This window comes from Jaculus jaculus, chromosome 3 (genome assembly GCF_020740685.1).
Source record: "Jaculus jaculus isolate mJacJac1 chromosome 3, mJacJac1.mat.Y.cur, whole genome shotgun sequence".
In the NCBI taxonomy this organism is placed as follows: domain Eukaryota; kingdom Metazoa; phylum Chordata; class Mammalia; order Rodentia; family Dipodidae; genus Jaculus; species Jaculus jaculus.
The window spans coordinates 139,494,989-139,515,269 of NC_059104.1; the positions used below are offsets into that span (position 1 = coordinate 139,494,989).

The 20,281-nt window shown below is 37.8% G+C and overlaps 1 long non-coding RNA gene across 1 annotated transcript; it reads left to right on the forward strand.

The window, feature by feature from the left end:
- The first annotated feature begins 892 nt into the window (after positions 1 to 892).
- LOC123459264 lies at positions 893 to 4,691 on the forward strand. The gene is made up of 3 exons (XR_006636164.1): positions 893 to 1,046; positions 2,439 to 2,661; positions 4,316 to 4,691. It is a non-coding gene; the product is annotated as an uncharacterized LOC123459264 (long non-coding RNA).
- The last annotated feature ends 15,590 nt before the right edge of the window (positions 4,692 to 20,281 follow it).

The window sequence follows — 20,281 nt, forward strand, 5'->3', positions numbered from 1 at the left end:
CAGTGGAATGGGAGAGAGAACATAAAAGTATAACCTGATGAAAATATGTCTAATTGGCAAGATGTTCATATATTAAAGTTGTCAATGAAAATTTAGTCATAGAATTTTACTACATTTTTCTGTTAGTTGCAGACGAGGCCCTACTATGCCAACCCTCAGAGTTGATGCTGGCATCAATCACTTTTCCTCAATGTTGTACCAGTTACTTTATGACGTATACCACAGAGCATCTCCAAATAGAATAGCATTTTTACAGTGAAAATATGCTACTTGCTAAATAATATCCTATCTGTATTTGGGAGACCTAGTAAACTGACACCAAAGGTCATAGGCTGCTGGAGAATTCTCAGACAATATCTTTATAGGGGCAGGATTTTTTCTAAACCAAAATTGCCAGTACTCTGTGAGAGCAGCCATTCATCAACTTGGGGGGTCTGTAGGGTTGCAAGGAATACTATTATTTTCCCCAAGGCCATAGGACTTCCCAGGTCTCAGTTGGTGTTACAGATGGTGTTGCAGGTAAGTGTCAGATGGAAAACCAGCATGGATCCTTGTCAGTTCCCCTTCCCCAGAAGCCTGAGTCTCTTTCTGCTGCCAATATAGGCTCAGTTTCCTGGCTCTCTGCCTTGTGTCTGGAGCTCTCCTTGACATCCCTGCTTATGTGCCCCACCTGTGTACTGTGAGAAAGCACAGGCCTCACAAGATATTGAGATGCCACTGTATAGGTATTCCATTCCTAACTCTCATTTATATTTCTACTTTTCTTGTTCTCTTTTAGCAGAGGCATTGCAAAAGAAATTACACTGTGACATGTTAGTCAAATTTAGGACCCAAAGACAGTGGAATCTTAAGCAGTCACCCAGTGATCCCAGCACAATAAGAGCTTGGTGATACTTGCAGTAACTTTGAGGAGGCATTGAGTAAGAAAACCTCAGGAGTTTCTACTATAAACACAGAACCTGGGATAACATCAAGTCTTGAGCTGTGCATAGAGTTTTAAGACAGTTGTCACATCAAAAGAAATGAATTGCGAAACACATATATAGGTTTGTATTTATTAAAATTTATCTTTTAAGTACCAAATAGTTATGTTTTGCTACAAATAATTATACATTCCTAATAATATTTATGGATGGAGAACTAGTTTGCATGATTCTACAAATGAATATAGATAGGGTATTGCTCACCTTTCTGTATCTGATAATCCTGTTATACCTACTGTCCCTGCATAATTATTGATAACATTCCAAACATGCTCTGGTTCAGATGATGACTGGCCCAGTTAGGAATCTAATATATTTAAGCCTGTGAACTCCTTTGTAAGATTTCCAATGGGCTCCACAAGCCTGAGTAAAATGCATAATGAGAAACATCATAGACTCAAATGTGAGCATCAAGGAAATTACTTTTGCAAATAAATACTGTGGTGGTGGGGGGTCATTAGTACCAAGACCTCATGAGAATTTCAGGTGAAGAGTGGATGCAAGGTACTGCTCTTGCATTTTATTATGGAAGGATGCTGTAGTGACTTGAATAAAGTGTTTCAAATAGGCTCTTGTGTTTTAAATCTTGGTCCCCAGCTGGTAGGAACTTGAGTAGGTGGTGGAGTCTTTGAGAGGTGGAGCCTTGATAGAGGAGGTGTGTTGTTAGGGGTGGACAAAGAGGTTTATAACCTCAGTCCATTGAAAGTTCAGAGCTAGCTCACCCTGATTACTCCGTACTACTGATATGTGAATGTGTTATGAGCCAACTTCCTGTCCATACAAGTACCATGCTTTCCCAGCCACGATGAAAGTTTCCCTTGAAACTGTAAGCTGAATAAACACCTTCCTACTTTTGGCTAGGTGTTTTTCCCAGCAATGAGAAGGTAACTGCTACAGGTAGTGAGAAACTCATCCCTCCTATGTGTTTTTGACTTAGTATTTTACATGCCACAACCCCCATATAAAATCTTGCTGAATTCTGACAATGCCTTTGTTGAAAACAAAACTGAGAAATGCTCAATTTTCAAGCATACCATGATAATCAGAGGCAAACAGTATCTAAACCTATCTGGTGTACATTCATAGTCTTTTCATACTTCAGCATATGAAGGGATGTTAGTTGATATTGTATCATTCACTTTGTTAATGCTCTGTAAACACTCTGATGCACTGTGCCCTGTGTGACCATTGACTAGTCTATGGGCAGACTTGAATTGTCAGAGTCTCTCAAGCCTGCTTTCCCTCCAGCTTCTGGGAGCATGTGTGCTTATGATACATTTCTGAACTTTTCTTTTACCCCTTGCATTGGGTAAAAGGATGATAATCCCTACATCAGAGGTCTAGTTGTATTAAATGAGTTTTGTATAACATGCCTCAGGCAAACAAAGCAGAAAACATCAAACAACCCATTTCTACTCTAAAGTATGTGTAAAATGTTTATGCTTATGTTTTTAGCACATCTTTAAGAATCGTTTGTGATCTGTAAGACAGAAGAAATGTGAACGTCTTCCAAAGTGTTGTGAGTGGGATCCCATTTAACCTTAGAGACCCACTTAAACCAGAAGCAAAAACTCCCAGCAGATAATAATGCATGAGTTCCTTCTCTGATCCTCACAAATGGAAAAATATATATATACCTGAAGTTTTCTACCACCAAAATGAAATTTAATATTTAAAGGTAATTTGACCTGCACATGTGTGTACCATGAATATTTGATGAAACCTATAGCAAATGTATTTATATAGCATTAATCTGATGATATTTATTTCTTATTCATTTTCTAGGATATTATTTCTCAGTAAATGTGAAATTGCCCTCTAAAAATTCTTAACTCTAAATGTGCACTTGGCAATGTGGTAGGAACTTTTCCTTTTCCTTCTATAGCTGTCTATATACCCCTCAAACAATGCTAAGTGAATCACCCCAAATAATGGGTACCATAGGACTGCACCATCACATTTTCATGTGTCACTGATTGAACATCAAACAATTTACATAAATGTTCAAAACTGCAGAAAGCAAGAATCTAACTTAACCCCTTTCTTTGCATACCACAATTTTCACTCCTTTGGGACATTTTAATTTACATTTGTCAAAGATATTAATGATTTCATTCCATGGATGGAGTACATAATGTGAAATTCTGAGATTTTTGTTTTTGAATCATCTTTTGAATTGTTTATATTATATACCACAAATTGCAAACCACACATTTTTCTTTGGCGTGCTTTCAATAATGAAATGAAAAAAAAAAAAACAACAACACAGATGTATGTAACAAATAGAAGGCACAACAAAAAGGAAGGCAGATGACTTAAGTGGTAGCTCCATGGATACAGTGCTCATGGCTCAAGCTTGGGTTCAAACCTGAGTTCAATCCTCAGACTCTCTGTAAAGCTAAAAGCTGTCACAGGCTTCAGTAATCTTAGCATGCTAATGGTGAGATAAGAGGTAGAGACAGAAAAATTATTCAGAATCTGCCAGTGAGCACAGATAAAAGAATAACAATGAGACCAAGAGAAACCCTGCCTCAAAAGAGTTGGAACAATAAGGACAGACCTGAAAGTTGTCTTCTGACATGTATACATGTGCCTTGGGATAGGCATACCCTCACTCAAAAACACCATAACACTGTGTGTGTGTGCATATTTGTGTGTGTTTAAAATCCTAAAGAAATGGAAGAAAGCACTATATGGAGATGCAACTTGAAAACCATTTTGTTAGGTATTCATTAGATCAGTTATTAGAGATAAAATGAGAGGCATTGAATAATACTGCTTTGTAAGTATATATGCTATGTATAATATCTGAATGTGCATAGGAACAAGTGTATATGGGTATATGTAGTGCTAGAGGCCAATAGTGTCTTCCCACCACATGCTGCTGACACAGCATGGAGAGACCTGGCTGGAATTCAGAAGAAAGCCAGTCAGCAGACAGTTAGCCTATCTAGTGCTAGTAAGTATTACATGAGCTACTGGTGGAAAATGGCCAACAATGTTCTGAGAAACCAAAGGTCTAAGCTACTCAGAAGCAAACACCCTGACACAGTGTAAACACCAGTGCAATAGTGGCACACAGCTCAGTGAGTAACCAATAGCTTTATGATTGGGTAAGGGATCTACTCAGTGTAAAGGAACCCATATATGGAATTGGTACCCAGATCAGAATCCTATGGAGACAAAGACTATGTTCTCCAGTGTTAAGCTTCACTAGTCCTTGCTAAAAGAGGAGTTACATACATCAAATTCTCCCTAAATTAATAATGATTGGACAATTGAAATTAAACTGAATTTCTCTCCATGGGACAAACTTTTCTTCTTTTTTTCAGAAGGAAGTGGGACCCTAGAAGATAAACTACCCCTCACACTTCAACCAAGCCATAGCTGAATCCACAGAGGAATGGGGAGATGAGCAAGAGTGCAGCTACCATTCTGTTCCCGATACTCAGAGCCAGGGTATAGGAGACAGACTCTGAAGATACTCAATACCTATCAAAGTAGAGATCCATAGGCTCCTAAGAGCTTATCACTGAAATAGAATTAAAACTCACCCACCATGGCTCAGGAAGTTTTGTGGAAGAGGGAAGAGTAGGTGGAAAGATTGTAAGAGTCACAGGTTAGGACATAATAACCTGAGGTATTCCTTCTTCCCCAAAATAACTGGCTTCTTCTCCCACCATGCATAAACTACAACTTCATGGGGAATACCTGCAACCCTACTGTGGAGTGTCCCCAATGAAATGGGGACAGAGATTGGAAAAAGTGGGTACCAACATATGATATATCCATACAAAACATCTTTTTAGTAATAGTAATAATAAATATTTTAAAAAGAATTGTAGTCTCAGGCTGAAGAGATAACACAGTGGTTAAAGATACTTGTTAGCAAATCCTGATAGCCTGGGTTTTCTTCCCCAGTACCCACATAAAGCAAGATGCGCAAAGTAGAGAATGTGTCTGGAGTTCCTTTGCAGTGGCAGGAAGCTATGGTGCTACCATACCCATTCTCTCTGTCTCTCTCTCTTTCTCTCAAATGAATAAATTAACAAATAAAGTGAGCCCTGGTCCAAGTTCCTTGCACTGGAGGGTGTGTGGGTGGGGCTTGCGGTGGAGTGCGTAGGCCACATCCTTGCTTCCCATCTCTTCCCAATTTCCTAGTATGGATTCCCTGAGCCCAACAGGGTACAGGTGGGGCACAGCATGGAATTAGTAAGCCAAATCCCTGGTTCCCACCCCTTCCAGTTCCCTGAAGGCCTGATCCCAGTGTAGACTGTGGAATCAGGCCTTTTGCTCTGGTATTTGGAATGGTCACTGGATACCAACATCCCTGTTCACCTTCGTCAGTGCATGCATGGGCCAAAGACAAAAACTTGATTCTCAATTAAATGAAGAGTCTCCCTAAAATGGGTAGACCACAATGAAAAAATGCCTAGGAAAGTCAGAAAACTGAAAAACCTCCACCAAGGATGCCTAGTTCTACAATGGAAGCCTCCAGTGAAATCATAGAGAAAACAAGAGAAATTCAATCCCAAAATGAAAACAGAACAACCAATGAAACCCTGATCAGAAGAATGAATTAACTGGAAGCAAACCCTCAAAGAATCAACAATCATAACAATGAAAGTGGATAGAATTGTCTCTTAGAACATTCCACTTTTGACAGTAGGCTTAACGTTATTGAGGAACAAACCCTCAAAAGAGATATGAATGAATTGAAGCTGTGTCAAGAAATGGAAGATCTCAACAATTGGTTGACTAAGCTTAATGAAGACTTGATCAAATGTAAGAATGGATTTCAGGAAGCATCAAGAAAGTCAGAATTTGAACTGAAATCATACCTCAAGAAAGAGATTGACATGATGCAATATAATACAGCAGAAAGCAAAAATCAAGTAGAACTTATAAAAACCTCATTAGAACCCCTCACTAACAGAGTTATTTATGTGGAGGACAGAACCTCTGACCTGGAAGAGAAAACAGAAGAAAATGACTGAGAGGCCAAAAATTTTGCTAAATTAAAAAAAGAAAATCAAGTGAACAAAATATGAGGGAACTGTGGGATACCCTAGAATGACCAAACATATGAATCATGGGTATACCAGAAGGAGAGGAAATCCAAGCCAGAGGCATAGAGAACATATTCAACAAAGTTATTGAAGAAAACTCTCCAAATCTCTCAAAAGAGAGGCTCATCCAGATACAAGAAGCCCACAGAACACCAAACAGACAGGACCAAATAAGAAACTCTCCAAGTCATATCATAGTGAAACTCTTAGCAATGAAAAGAAAGTGTTAAAAGTAGCAAGAGAGAAACAACTCACTACATTCAAAGGCAATGCCATCAGAATTACCTCAGATTTCTCAATGGACTCTGAAAGCCAGAAAGGCATGTAATGGAACACTTCAAAGTCTAAAACTTTATGGCTTCAAACCCAAGCTACTCTATCCAGAAAAAGTATGCCTCATAATAGATGGTGAGAGGAAAACTTTTTATGTAAAAAGTCAATTCTATGATTATATGAACAAAAGCCAAACCTACAGAGAATACTTCAGGGAATATTCCACAAAGAGAAGTCAAGCAACCAATTTCAAATAGACCAAGCTCTACATAATAAAAACACAAGAAAGCACCAAACTCCATAAAACACCTCATCATGGCAGGGATAATTTCAAACTTCACAGTAATAACCTTAAATACTGTTGGTCTTAACTCACCCATCATAAGACACAATTTATCAGGGTGGATCAAAAATATGGCCCCTTGTATATACTGTCTTCAAGAAACTCATCTCACCCCTAAAGATAGATACCTTCTCAGGGTGAAAAGATGGAAAATTATATTCCAAGAAAATGGAAATAAAATCATGCACGTGTTTCTATATTAACACCTGATAAAATCAACTTCAAACCAAATGAAATAAAAAATGACAAAGAAGGCCACTTCTTACTCATCAAGGGAAGGATCCAACAGGAGCATATCAAAATAATAAATATATATGTACCAAACATGGGGGCTCTACTGTTTATAAAACAAAAGCTACTTGACAACAAAACAGAAATACACACCAGCATGATCATATCAGAGACTCTAATACTCCATTATCATCAATAGATAGATTATTCAAGCAGAAAATCAACAGGGAAATAATAGAGCTCAATAAGATCATAGATCAACTAGTCTTAATGGACATCTAAAGAACTTTGTACCCCAACACTACAGAATGCACATCCTTCTCAGCAGTCCTTGAAAACTGACCATATATTAGGCCATAAAGTGTGCCTCAATAAAGTCAGGAAAATTGAAATAACTTTCTGCATCATGTCACATCACAATGCTTTAAAGCTAGAAGTTAACAAGAGACAAATCAAGAACTCCACCAGCTCCTAGAGATTAAAGAACACACTTTTAAACAATGAATGGGTCATGAAAGAAATTTAAAAAAATGTAAAATTCCTAGAATTGAATGATAAAGAAAGCACAACCTACCAGAAGTTATGGGACATAACAAATCAGTCCTAAGGGGAAAATTCATAGTACTAAATGCCTTCATTACAAAGACAGATAGATCCCAAATTAAAAGACAGACTAATGGAGAGAGGGAGGGGATATGATGGAGAGCAGAGTTATGAAGGGAAAGCAGAGAAGGGGAGAGAAATACCATGGTTTGTTGTCTGTAAGTATATAAGTTGTCAATAATATATATATTATATATATATATATATATATATATATATATATATATATGCACTCACATATATATTAAAAAAATAAAAAAAAACAAAAATATTAAAATAGAATATTCCCTTTGAAATTTCTCTCAAACTTTTGTCATTCCTATGTTGTGAATATTCATAAAATAAATAAATCAATATTCTGCTTAAAATAAAAGAAAAATGGTTGAACTTGGAGTAGATAATTCTATGCAAACTCACACAATCACAGAAAGACATTGGTCTCATGGTCTCATTCATCTGTGGATCCTAACCTAGATCAGCCCATGTTGCTAACATACCTGATTGGCATCTTTATTTGGGCAATAGGAAGGGTAGGACTGGGAGGAATGGGAAGGGTGGGATAGGCACTAAACTAAACCCAAATTGAACTGGTACCATAGAAAGCTATATCCTGGAAGTTAGACTAAAGGGTTGAACCCTCAACAGAACCTTATGGGGGCACCTGAATCTGAAGGCCCTGGAGAGAGAGTGAGATGAAACCAAACCTTAAATTTCTCCTTTTTTTCTCTGTTTTCCTTTTCCCTTGGCACTGGCTCGTAATTCCCTGTACCAGGATTTGGTTAACATCCACAGCAAGCTATTGATCAGTGACACCTATAAGGTCTCCCAAAATAAATAAGAGAGACTTCTGTCAGAGCACTTGCTTACCTACCAGAGGTTAATGGTAAGACCCTACTGCTCAAGGTACCATATGCTGTTGGCATGGACCATATAGGGACCTTGTTGGAAGTCAGAAGAGAGCCAGTTTTCAGACAGTTAGCCCATCTAATGTTGGAAGGTGCTACATGAGCTACCAGGACAAAGTCATCAACATCTGTCCAAGGAACTTAAAGCCTAAGCAACTCAGAAGCAAACAACCTGATGTGATGCTCACACAAGTGCAATAGTGGCACACAGTCATGGTGGGTAACCACCTGCTCTTGGATTGGCTAACAGATCCACTCAGTGGAAAGGAAACCATATCTAGAACTGGGAAACAAGTCAGAATAATATCTAGATAATGATTTTGCTTTCCAGTGTCAAGCTCCCACTAATCTTGAGCTATAAGAGGGCATGTGTCCTTTAAATTCTACCTAAATTAATAATGGTTATCCCTTTTAACTGGTGCTGACTTTACTCTTTGTTGGAGATTCTGCTTCTCTTTCTCAGATGACAGTGGGATGTGAGGAGATAAATGACCCAGCACACTTCACCTGGGCCCCAGCTCAAATCACAGAGGAATTAGGGAAATGAGAAGAGTGCTGTTTACTTGGTGAACCTGATATCAGCAAAAGGGTGAAGGAGGTAGACACTGAGGACATTCAACATCTACCAAACTAGAGTTCCAGAGGCTTCTAAGTGCCTATCACTGAAGTAGACTTAAAATGCACACAGCATGGCTCAGGGAATTTTGTGGAAGAGGGAGCAGAAAGATTGTTAGAGCCACAAGTTGGGACATTATGTACAGAGACATAGCCTCTCCCCCATAACTGACTTCTGCCTTTACAGTTCATGAACCACAATCCTCATGGTGTTGTCTTGCATCCCCAATGAGAAGGGCCTCTTTGAAAAAGTGGCAGGGATGAGGCAAAGTATTGTACCAACATGTGTTGTTTACATACTAAGTATGTCTATATATAATAAGAATAAATTTTAAAAAATGGAATCACAAAACATAGTGCCCAATATGTCTATAATAAAATTTCACAGGTGGGGGAGCAGCACACTTATCCTATTAAAATGTCATCTTCATGGTGGTGACCACTGAAGTGACTCAAAAGTCACCATATGCTGACAAGAGACAGTGGAGTGCTTAGCACTCAGTGAAACATCTGTATCAAACCCTCCAAGGCTCAGGGACCATTCTGGAAGAGGTGGAAGAAAGAATGTTAAGAGCCAACAGAAGGACAGGAGTGCTTTGCAATATTGTCTTCAACAACGAAATGGCTGTAGTATTCATGACTTTACCATAGCTGATGTCACTTTCTCAAATGAATAAACACACCCTCTAAGGCTCAGGGCCCATTGCAGAAGAAATGGTGGAAAGAACATAAGAGTCAAAGGAAGCTGGGAGAGTACTTACAATACTGTCTGCCAGACTCAAAATATCCTTGATATTCTTGACCACACAGTGGTTGAAGCTACCTCCACAAGACCTGAAAAATAGAAAAAAACAAAACAAAACAAAAACTGATGACATCAAAATAGAAGAGACTAATTGGAAATAAGAGATTCAATGGACAGTAAACTTGGGAGGGAGAAGATAGGGGTGGTATTGGGGATTATCATGGTTTATTGTCTATTACTTAAGGAAATTGTCAGTAAAAGTTTGAAAAAAATAATTCAAAGCCATTCATCAAAAAAAGAAGTGAGGTCTTCAGATGAGAGTAAAGAGAACTAAGGGCAGAGGTATAGGATCATGAGAGAGAGAAAATAGAAATAATTAAGAAAATGGGAAGTGAATCTACTAGTTTATTGGTCAGCTACTAAGATAAAAAGTAAGCTATATTGTTGACTGTTGGTAATATGTTAGGAAAATAAGTACTAATAAGTGAAACCAATAGAAATGAGGGTACAAGATGATTTACAAAGATAGATCACAGATTACATGGATGAACACATAAGATATGTTTTATAGACTGTCTTAGAGTTGGGATACAATTTTTACTTTAAAAAAATTATTAATTAGTTTTGTATTCAGTAAATACAGTCAGTTTGGTACCATTATTAGGCTCACCCATGACCTACCCCCTCCCCTGACCCCTCCTTGTTGAGGTATATGGGTCATGCATTGTGGAGTTAGCCCACAGTTATGGGTAAGATAAATGTCTCTGCATATCATGACCCAACATGTGGCTCTGACATTCTTTCTGCCCCTCTTCTGTAAAATTTTCCTGAGCCATGTTGGGTTCATTTTTGGTCTGCTTCAGTGATGAGGTGTTGGGGGCTTCTGGGGCTCTGGCTCTCTGATTTGGTAGGAGTTGATTTTTCTCTGTGTTGATCTTCTTCTCCCTTGTGCTGGTATCTGGTTCATCAGGAAAGTAGCACCCTTGCTTGTTTCTCCATTTTTTCTTAGTTTCAGCCGGGGCCCTTTGGAGGTACAATGGGGTGGCTCTCTCCTTAGGATCTACATCTATCTGAAAAAGAGAAGCAGATTCTCCAACGGAGAGTAAGTTAGCACGAGGACAAATGAGATAACCCTTGCTTTTTTAAATAGAGAATTTAATAGGTATAGGCCCTCTTGTAGCCCATGATTGATGGTAGCTTGATAATGGAGAGTGGGCTTATGTTTGGATATGGTTCTGACTTGTTTCCCAGTTCCAGCTATGGGCCTGGTAACACTGAGGTGATCAGTTAGTCAAATCAAGAGCATTTGGTTCCCCACCATGGCTGTGTGCAACTATTGCACTTGTGTGGACATCACAACAGGCTATTTGCTGCTAAGTAGGTTAGACCATGAGTTGCTTGGGCAGATATTGGTCATTTTCCCCCAATTGCCCATGCAGCACCCTCTGGCACTAGATGTGCTGACTGTCTGAGGACTGACTTCCAACTTCCAGCTATGCCATTCTGGTGTTGATGATGAGGGACAGACTATTAAAACATGAGAAAGGGCTGGAGAGATGGCTTAGTGGTTAAGCGCTTGCCTGTGAAGACTAAGGACTCTGGTTCAAGGCTCAATTCCCCAGGACCCACGTTAGCCAGATGCACAAGGGGTGCACGCGTCTGGAGTTCAATTGCAGTGGCTGGTGGCCCTGGCATGCCCATTCTCTCTCTCTCTATCAACCTCATTCTCTCTCTGTCTGTCCCTCTCAAATAAATAAACAAAACAGAAACAAATTTAAAAAAACGCATGTGCCACCATGCCTAGCTATAAACAACAACAACAAAAAAACCTTGAGAAAAAAAAAATTATTTCCATAGTCTTGAGTTTATTTTGGCTAATGAATATAACTTAGGAAATGCATACTTTATGTTAACATCTAATTTTCATAAATTATTAAATTTTAAACTGCAATGAAATGTCAAATAAATCAATGTATAAATAAAAATGTGTTTTCTTCATACCCTCTGCATTTTTCTAGACTTTTCTTTCTTTATTTATTTATTCTTTTTTTTTTTTTTTCTGAGACAAGGTATCTCCTTAAACCCAGAGCTCACCAATTCATCTAAAGTCACTATCCAACAAGCTCTTGCTATCCTCTTGTCTTTGTCTCCACAGTGCTGGAATTATAGCACTATTTTTATGTTTTTAATACAGTTTTTATGTAGGTGCTGAGAATCTGAATTCAGATCCTCATGCTTGGGCAGTAAACATTTTACCCAAGCAGGTACTTCCCCAGTCCTGCAGAATTATTTATTTTTAATTTTGTTATTTTTTAAACCTATTTATTTAGTTATCATTTATTTGTTTCTTGTGGGGAGAGAAAGGGGGAGAGAGAGAGAGACAAAGGCATGCCAGGGCCTCTAGCCACTGCAAACGAACTCCAGAAGCACATGCCACCATGTTTATCTGGCTTATATGTATACTGGGGAATCAAACCTGGGTCCTTAGGTTTTGCAGGTAGCCAAGTACCATAATTGCTAAGCCATCTTTCTATCCCAGAATCATTATCTGGGAAAGGAATGTTACAGAAAAATGAGTATGAAGTGTTTTCTGGCCCAAAACATGATTGTGAGCTAGGAACAGTTTTCCACCCCACTGCTCAAGGGCCAGGTTTCAAGATGTTTCTAAGTTTGCTCATGTTGGCCAGTCAGTCACCACTACAGACTGCTGTGTGGGTCATAAATAACCCTGCCTTTTTAAAGTTACCCTAATGAGAAAAACAAAACCAATATTCATAATCTGTGTGTTTTCTTAAACAGCATTAACCACATACCATGCTACCAGATACCATCTTTCACTATTTATTAGAAGAAAAATTAAATATAAGATGTAATCTTTAACTCCTGCACCTTTTTAAAACACAAAATTGTGAAGAAAATATTCCCAAGACCTTGCTATGACATAGTCTCAGCATTGCAGCTCAGAAAAAATGGATAATGTGTTCCTGTTGGAAGAAATATTTGTTGGTTGACATGCAAAGCTGGGTGACATGTGACTATGTTCCAGTAGTCACCAAGTACTCTTCTGACATTTCTTCAAACATAATTTAAAGATCCTTATCCAGAAGCTTGCTGAGGCATTGCAGCCTGCCTTTATACCAATTCATAAACTTCAGTGCTCCTTCTCCAATGAGGGTATACAGGATTGTGTGTGACGAAGCTTGCCTATTATGTCAGTATGACTCCCACTTTTGACATTCAGTGGAAAATGGGGTCTCCCAGCCAAAGGATAACTGAACGTTCTTGTGGCAGATTTCACGTTGATTTTATTTTGTCAGAAATGAGTCTAGCTTAGTGTGGATCTAGTACACATAGGCCTGTTCATGCTCATGAACAAACAAATCTATAGTAGAAGCAATTTTTTTTTTTTTTTTAAAGACAGGAAGGTATTTCATGTTCTGGCCTTTACCATATCACTTAAAAACCATGCTGGTCACAACTCACTGGCTTGCTTTCTTATCCTAAACATGGGCCATGTACACAGTATGAGGACAGGCTAGAGATCCAGGCAGGCACATTGCAGAGAGCTTTTGATTAGTGTTCATGTTTTCTTTGTAGACAGCACACAAAGTGATGAGTTGCACCATGGAGTTTTTTTTTTTTTTTCCCATACATTTTGGATGTTGACCCTTCTCTCCCACCTCTCACCAATTCCCTTGCTCTTCCCTATCTTGATGTTTTTCCATCCTTAATAATCCCCTTTGTGCTATCATGTCACATTTGTTCTCTTACCTTCTCATTTAATGCCTCCATACTTCTCTCCCCTCCTACCCTCCCTTTCTACTTCCACAGCCTATATGTACACTCACAACTATACATATGCAAAAATTGAAAGTTTGGATGCATATATGAAAGAGAATGCATAGTATTTGTTATCTGGGTCAGTGTTACCTAACTTAACATAATTTATGATTTCATTTTGCTTTATGATTAGATAAAATTCTATTAGGCATGTATGTCACCTCCTCATTGCCCATTTGTCTGGTTACAGGTATTGTGAAGAGTGCAGGAATGAACACAAATATGCAATAGGGTTTGTTGCGTTAATATGTACAGTAGTCCTTTCACTATTCGCAGTTATACTTTTAGTTAGTTTGTTTTTTTTAACCTCCACATGCCTATCTATTATAGACACAGTAGTTTATACTCCCACAGTTTTGCAACTATTAAAAAAAATAGGAGACATACTTTTTCCCCACTTTATCTCTTGTTTGTGATCTTTTTCTAGTCTAGCATATAGACACCTTTAATTTTAGCACAGAGCAGAAGTTTACAACACCCTGAGAGAATTTTATGGTGAAAGCCTCAAGAGGGGAGGGGATGTAGTGATTTCTTTGTAGTATCATGGATTAAGCCTCAGGCCTTGCATAAGCTCTTTCTCATCGAGCTGCATCTCCAGCCCAAAATGCAGTAGCTTTCCAGCCCAGATAAGATTTCTAATATCATACAGGAAATCTAGTTAAGTTTACCTTCCAGATTAACAATGAATAATATTTTAGCATAAGTTTGTCTTAAATATTACATAGATGTCATTATATTTGTGGTAGTTTGGTTCAGGTGTCCCCCATAAACTTAGGTGTTCTGAATGCTAGGTTCCCAGCTGATGGATATTTGGGAATTAATGCCTTCTGGAAGGAGTGTATTGTTGGGAGTGGGCTTATGGGCTTTATAGCCAGTTTCCCCATGCCAGTGTTTGGCACACCCTCCTGTTGCTGTGGTCCATCTTATGTTGGCCAGGGGGTGATGTCCACCCTCTGCTCATGCCTTCGTTTTTCCCTGCCATCGTGGAGCTTCCCCTTGAGCCTGTAAGCCAAAATAAATCTCTTTTTCCCAGAAGCTGCTCTTGGTTGGGTGATTTCTACGAGCAATGCGAACCGGACTGCAACAATATTATTTATTTATGATCTGGGATTGAATTTTTACTAGGCATCCTGTGTTTTATTTGCTAAGTATAACAACACTAAATCTCCAAGACCTGTGTCCTATTCACAGTCAGCTAATGTGGTAATTTAAATAGATGGAGCCCAATATATTCAGGATTTTGTTAAAATTTGTAATTTATATCTGCTGCCACCTGGCTGGAGGCTGTATCACTTTGGGTAGATCCTAAGGTCCAACCCTAAGGTGTTGGGTGGATTTGGAATTCTAACCAAAATATGTGGAATATGTGGGAGCTTTGCCTAGAATTCCAGAAGTGTGCTTGTGGTGGCTTTTGGCTTTTTACTCTCTCTGCCTGGGCCTGTGAAAGTGGGCTGCTTCTTCTACCATTATGGAACTTACCCTGTATTTTCAATAAATTATCTTCCTCCATAACTGTGCCTGGTTCACAAGTTCATCTCAGCAACCTGAGGCTACAACAGCTAAAGTTAAGTTATGTTTCACTTTTCTCATTTATAAAATGTGACAGTTCACTTGATAAGTATTAAGCTACCATGTCAGTGTCATTTTCTGTGAGTCAATATAAAAACGTTTAGAATATACAGTACTAAAGCATACTATGTGGTAAACATTTAATACTAATAAAAATAATTTTAGTTTTATATTTATGCTGCAGAGAATCATGATATATATATATTCAACTTGTGAAAAATTAAATGATAAATTCCTTACAGAAAACAAAGGTGTTGAACTGTTTGGCCACTGTTCCTTTTAGCATGGGTATGATCAGGAGTAAACACAACACACCATCTTCTAATGTGTTATATCTTCACTAAATGTTACTGTCAATTGGATTCCCATTATGGAGTCTTGCTGGATGAAGCAACTATAACCCAGTGAGATAGTCTGTGAAGAGTTTGACATTCAGCGTCAAGGAGTGCAGCTAGCTACCAGCTTGCTGTTACAGCACATTCAAGAGCTTGTTTGGGGGGCTGGAGAGATGGTTTAGTGATAATGGCACTTTCTTCCAAAGCCTAAGGACCCAGGTTTGATTCTCCAGATCCCACATGAGCCAGATGCATAAGGTGGCACATGCATCTAGAGTTCATTTGCAGTGGCTACAGGCCCTGGCACACCCATTCTCTCTCTCTCTCTCTCTCTCTTTCTATTTCTCCTTTTTTCTCTTCCTCTTTTTGACTCTAATAAATAAATAAATAAATAGTGAAAAAAAAATCTTCTTAAAAATAGTTTGTTTTGCTAGGTGTGGTGGCACACGCCTTTAATCTCAGCACTTGGGGGGCAGAGATAGAAGGCTTGCCATGAGTTCGAGGCCACCCTGAGACTCCATAGTGAATTCCAGGTCAGCCTGGTCTACAGTGAGACTCTATCTTGAAAGACCAAAAAAAAAAAAAAAAAGTTTGTTTTGTACTCATTTGCAGTAAGCTGGGCTGCAATCTTTCAGTACTGCATTGCAGCAAGAAGCTCTCTTTATCATGTTCTAGCCTTTCTCATGTATTTTCACAAATATTAGCCCTGCATGTACCTCAAATACACTGAAGATTTTGGTTCCTACCAAGTCCTCAGAAACTGAAGAGGTGGATATCTTCTCTTTAGCAGACTCGCTAGCACTTCCACTGTTCAGGGAGATATTTCATATTTCAGATCTCCCAATTCTGCATTGTCAAAAAAAAAAAAAAACTTCAGAAGGTGCTCCAACCCCTCCAACTATCGGGAAATGTATAAAAGCTTATAAAAGGTTAGTCTTAAAAATCTCAAAAAGCATCTGGAGGGAAAAGGAAATATTAGAGGAAAGTGTTTTAGTCAGATGTCCTTTTCTGTGACAAACTACCTGAAATTAAGTCAGTTTAAAAGGAGGAAAGGTTTATTTTGACTTGTGGTTTCAAAGGTTTCATTCCATGGTAACATGGACTTTTTATTTGAGCCTTGGGCAGCACAGTGCATGATAGGAGCACATGAAGAAAGAACAAGTCGTTATGGAGGAAGAAAAGAAAAAGCACAGACAGAAGTCATTATCCAAGTCTCCCCTTTCAAAATTCCCCTCCCACGACCCAGCTTCCTTTCACTTTCCCTCACCTCTTTAAGATTCTACTGCTTCCCAGTAGAAGTAAGGGTTGAGGGACAAGCCTGGAATGCAACAGTTCTGAGAGACATTCATAAGCTACACTGTACCAGCAAGAATATTGCATCTAAATTTATTTTTATAAGAATTCAGAATGCAATGTAAAATAAGAGCATGCTATTAACATTACCATCACTTACAAAATCAAGGCTACAGGGAAAGTGAGAGGAAGTAAATTTGGCATTAATTTCCCAATTAGAAATACTTCATAACAAGGAAATCACATTATGTATATCTATGGAGGACTAAGAGTTGTTATCCAAGCTTTGCAAATGAAGGCAAGCTCTGAATCTACAAATATGAAGAGTGAAAATATTCATAAGTCTACTGAATTTCAGAAAGTATACCATATTGAACCTTTAATAAAAAAAAATATGTCAAACTTATTCCATTTCAGAAGAAGTGGTGACATGAATACTACTCTCACAGCTAGCCTAAGAAGCAGTCCCAGGGAAACTGACAGACACTATAGTCTCTCAAACCTCAGACCTCATCAAAACAGATCCAGAGTGTACAGAGAAAGCAACAGTAAATAAGAACCATATCTTAACCTCGAAGCCCCAGGGAACACTGCTGCAGAGGGGCCAGAAAGATTATAAGACCCTTAGGGTAGGTGGGAATAGCCTGAGGAACCATGTTTCCCCCATCCCCAAAGTGAGTGACTAAGGTCCCCACAATGAATACCAGTAACCCCACTGAAGACTCTCCTTAGAACCCGAGCAAGACAGAGGGGATCTAAGAGTACAAATGTTTTTTGTAAAATATTAATAATAAAAATTTAAACACTTATTCCCATTAAATGAGAAATGAATCTAAATAATAGACACAATAACTAAAAGAATATAATATAAAACAAAAAGAAGAAAGTAATGAAACCCTTAGGCCTTTTTTTTTCTTTAACATTCATTGCAGTACATAGATAAAGGATGTAACTGGCATGTTAAAAATATTCTTGAAAGGGAAATTTAATAACAAAAAAATAATTTATCATTAATTTAGATTTCAAATCTGACATTATTAAAAAGTAGAGGAAGGAGAAAAATAAAAGCAAGATAGTCAAGTCAGTGTACACTGGGAATTAATGATTGATGTTAATAGAGAGGTATAAAGGATGTAAAATATTCTAATCACATGGAGCCACAAAAGGTACAAAATGTGTTAACTTTTCATTTTTTTTAAAAAACAACATTCTTTTTACTTAAAATATTTAATTATTTTTATCTGTATAAGTATACTATTTAATAGTACCACATGTTATTCTTGTAACTAGTAATTTTAGTAACTCCAGTTATTGAGTACATAGACCTCAGCATCCTATGTTGTGGCCAGCATCTTATGTTTACTAGATTGGATACAACAACAAATGATCTTTCAGAGTGTGTACATATTACTTTGCAATCCCACCTGCAGTGAATACAAAGACTGCTCACATTCTAGCCAATATGCTATAAAAAATGAAAATGCTTCAATACTGTCTCCTTTTAGCTCAGCAACTAAATATTTCATTCATACAGGGTATTTTTCCATTCCAGAAATAAAATGTTTAATTTTGCTTAAAAATGAGTTAGTGATTATATTTATATGCCAAGTATATTTTTCACCCACAAATATTTCAAATCTGTCTTTCAGAATAGGCCCAACTGCTAAATGCTTTCTAGTTTGAGCAAATATTTTGTTTTGGTTCAAAAACTATGTCAAGTACCTTCAAAATATTTGGTAATAATTATCATTATTCTTTGATAAGATTATAACGGAGGTTGAAAATAAGTAGCTACAGTCATATGTATATGTGTAGAAATATCATTAGACCCTTTATTTTCAATAATAAATAAAAAAGACTTAAATAAGTAATAAAATCCACAGCAGAACTTAGGTTAAAAAAAGAAAACAAAAAAAAATCCTTACAGAATTGTGATTAGGGTTAGGATTTACAATCATTTTGCAAATGGCATTTATGATTTTTATATGGAGTGTTCAGATGGTCGTTTTCATTTTTACCACTCCATAGGGAGAATCATAAAAATGAATTACTCTACGTCCAAAAGAAATTTTGTAATGCTTCTTTCATCATTTTGCCACTATCTTCCTTTTTTTTTTTTAAAAGAAAAAAGGAATTGTAAAGTGGTATGAAATATAGTGTGATACTCATTTCTAGAAAAGTTAAGAGACTTAAGGATCTTCAGCAAAAATATCCAATAGCATGGGTAGTGGGACCTTATAGTTGAAAATGGATTCGTGAAAAACACAGTATCAGTGCTAAGGATATGACTTAGTGAATAAAGCACTTGCTTCACAAGCATGAGTACTTGAGATCCCATCGTTCGAATCCCTATACATACAAAGACAAATGCTGTATCAGTTATCGGGTATCAGGGCATGTGTATCAGTTACTTTTTCCTTGCTGCACAAAAGACCAAACTAGAAGCAGCTTAAGAAGTGAAAGTTTGGGGCTAGATGGATGGCTTAGTGGTTAACATGCTTGCCTACAAGATGAAAGGATCCAAGTTTCATTCCCCAGAACCTATATAACCAACATATCCAAGGTGGTGCATGTGTCTGGGATTTGCTTGCAGCAGCTGAAAACTCTGTTGAACCCATTCTCAACTTCTCTATATTTGCCTCTTTCTTTCTCTGTCTCTCATAAATAAAAATAAATAAATAAATAAAAGACTATTTTAAAAGAAGAAATGAAAATTTATTTTCATGTTGTTGCTCCTCTCTCTCTCTCTCTCTCTCTCTCTCTCTCTCTCTCTCTCTCTCTCTCTCTCTTTCTCCCTCTCTCTCCCTCTCTCTCTCTCTCCCTGTCTCTCTCTCTCTCTCTCTCTCTCTCTGTCTTTCTGTTTCTTTCTTAGCATACAGCTTGCCTGGGAAAGCATTGCAAGAGAAAGAATTACCTCAGCAAGAGGAAGTATAGAGACATGAATATTGAACACTCAGCTAGCTTCCCACTTTATATATAATTTAGAAAACCAGCCCATGGGAGGGTGCCACCTACAATTAGGGTAGATCCACCTATCTAATCTAGAAAATCCCTTAGTGACATGACCAGAGATTTGTTTCAATAGTGGGTCTAGCAACTGTCAAATTGACAAATAGAGATTAAACATAACAAGTTCCTCCCCTGTCAGCTTGACACTCAAACATAACATTTTAAGCCATAAACACCTGCATGTCCTCACAGGTTCATGTCCATCTCAAAGTGCAAAATATTTTCAGTCCAACTTCAAAAGTCCTCATAGTCTTTAACATTAATGACACTATTCAAATGTTTAACTGTAGAGTCTCTTCTGAGATGGGCAATGTCTTAACTGTGAGTTCCTAAAACATAAAAAAAAAAAAGAATGTTACATGCCTACATCATAAGTACAGAGGAAAACATTTTCACTACAAAGCAAGGAATGAGGGCATCACAAGAAATGATAAAACCAAAGCATGAATCAAACTCAGCAGGGAATAC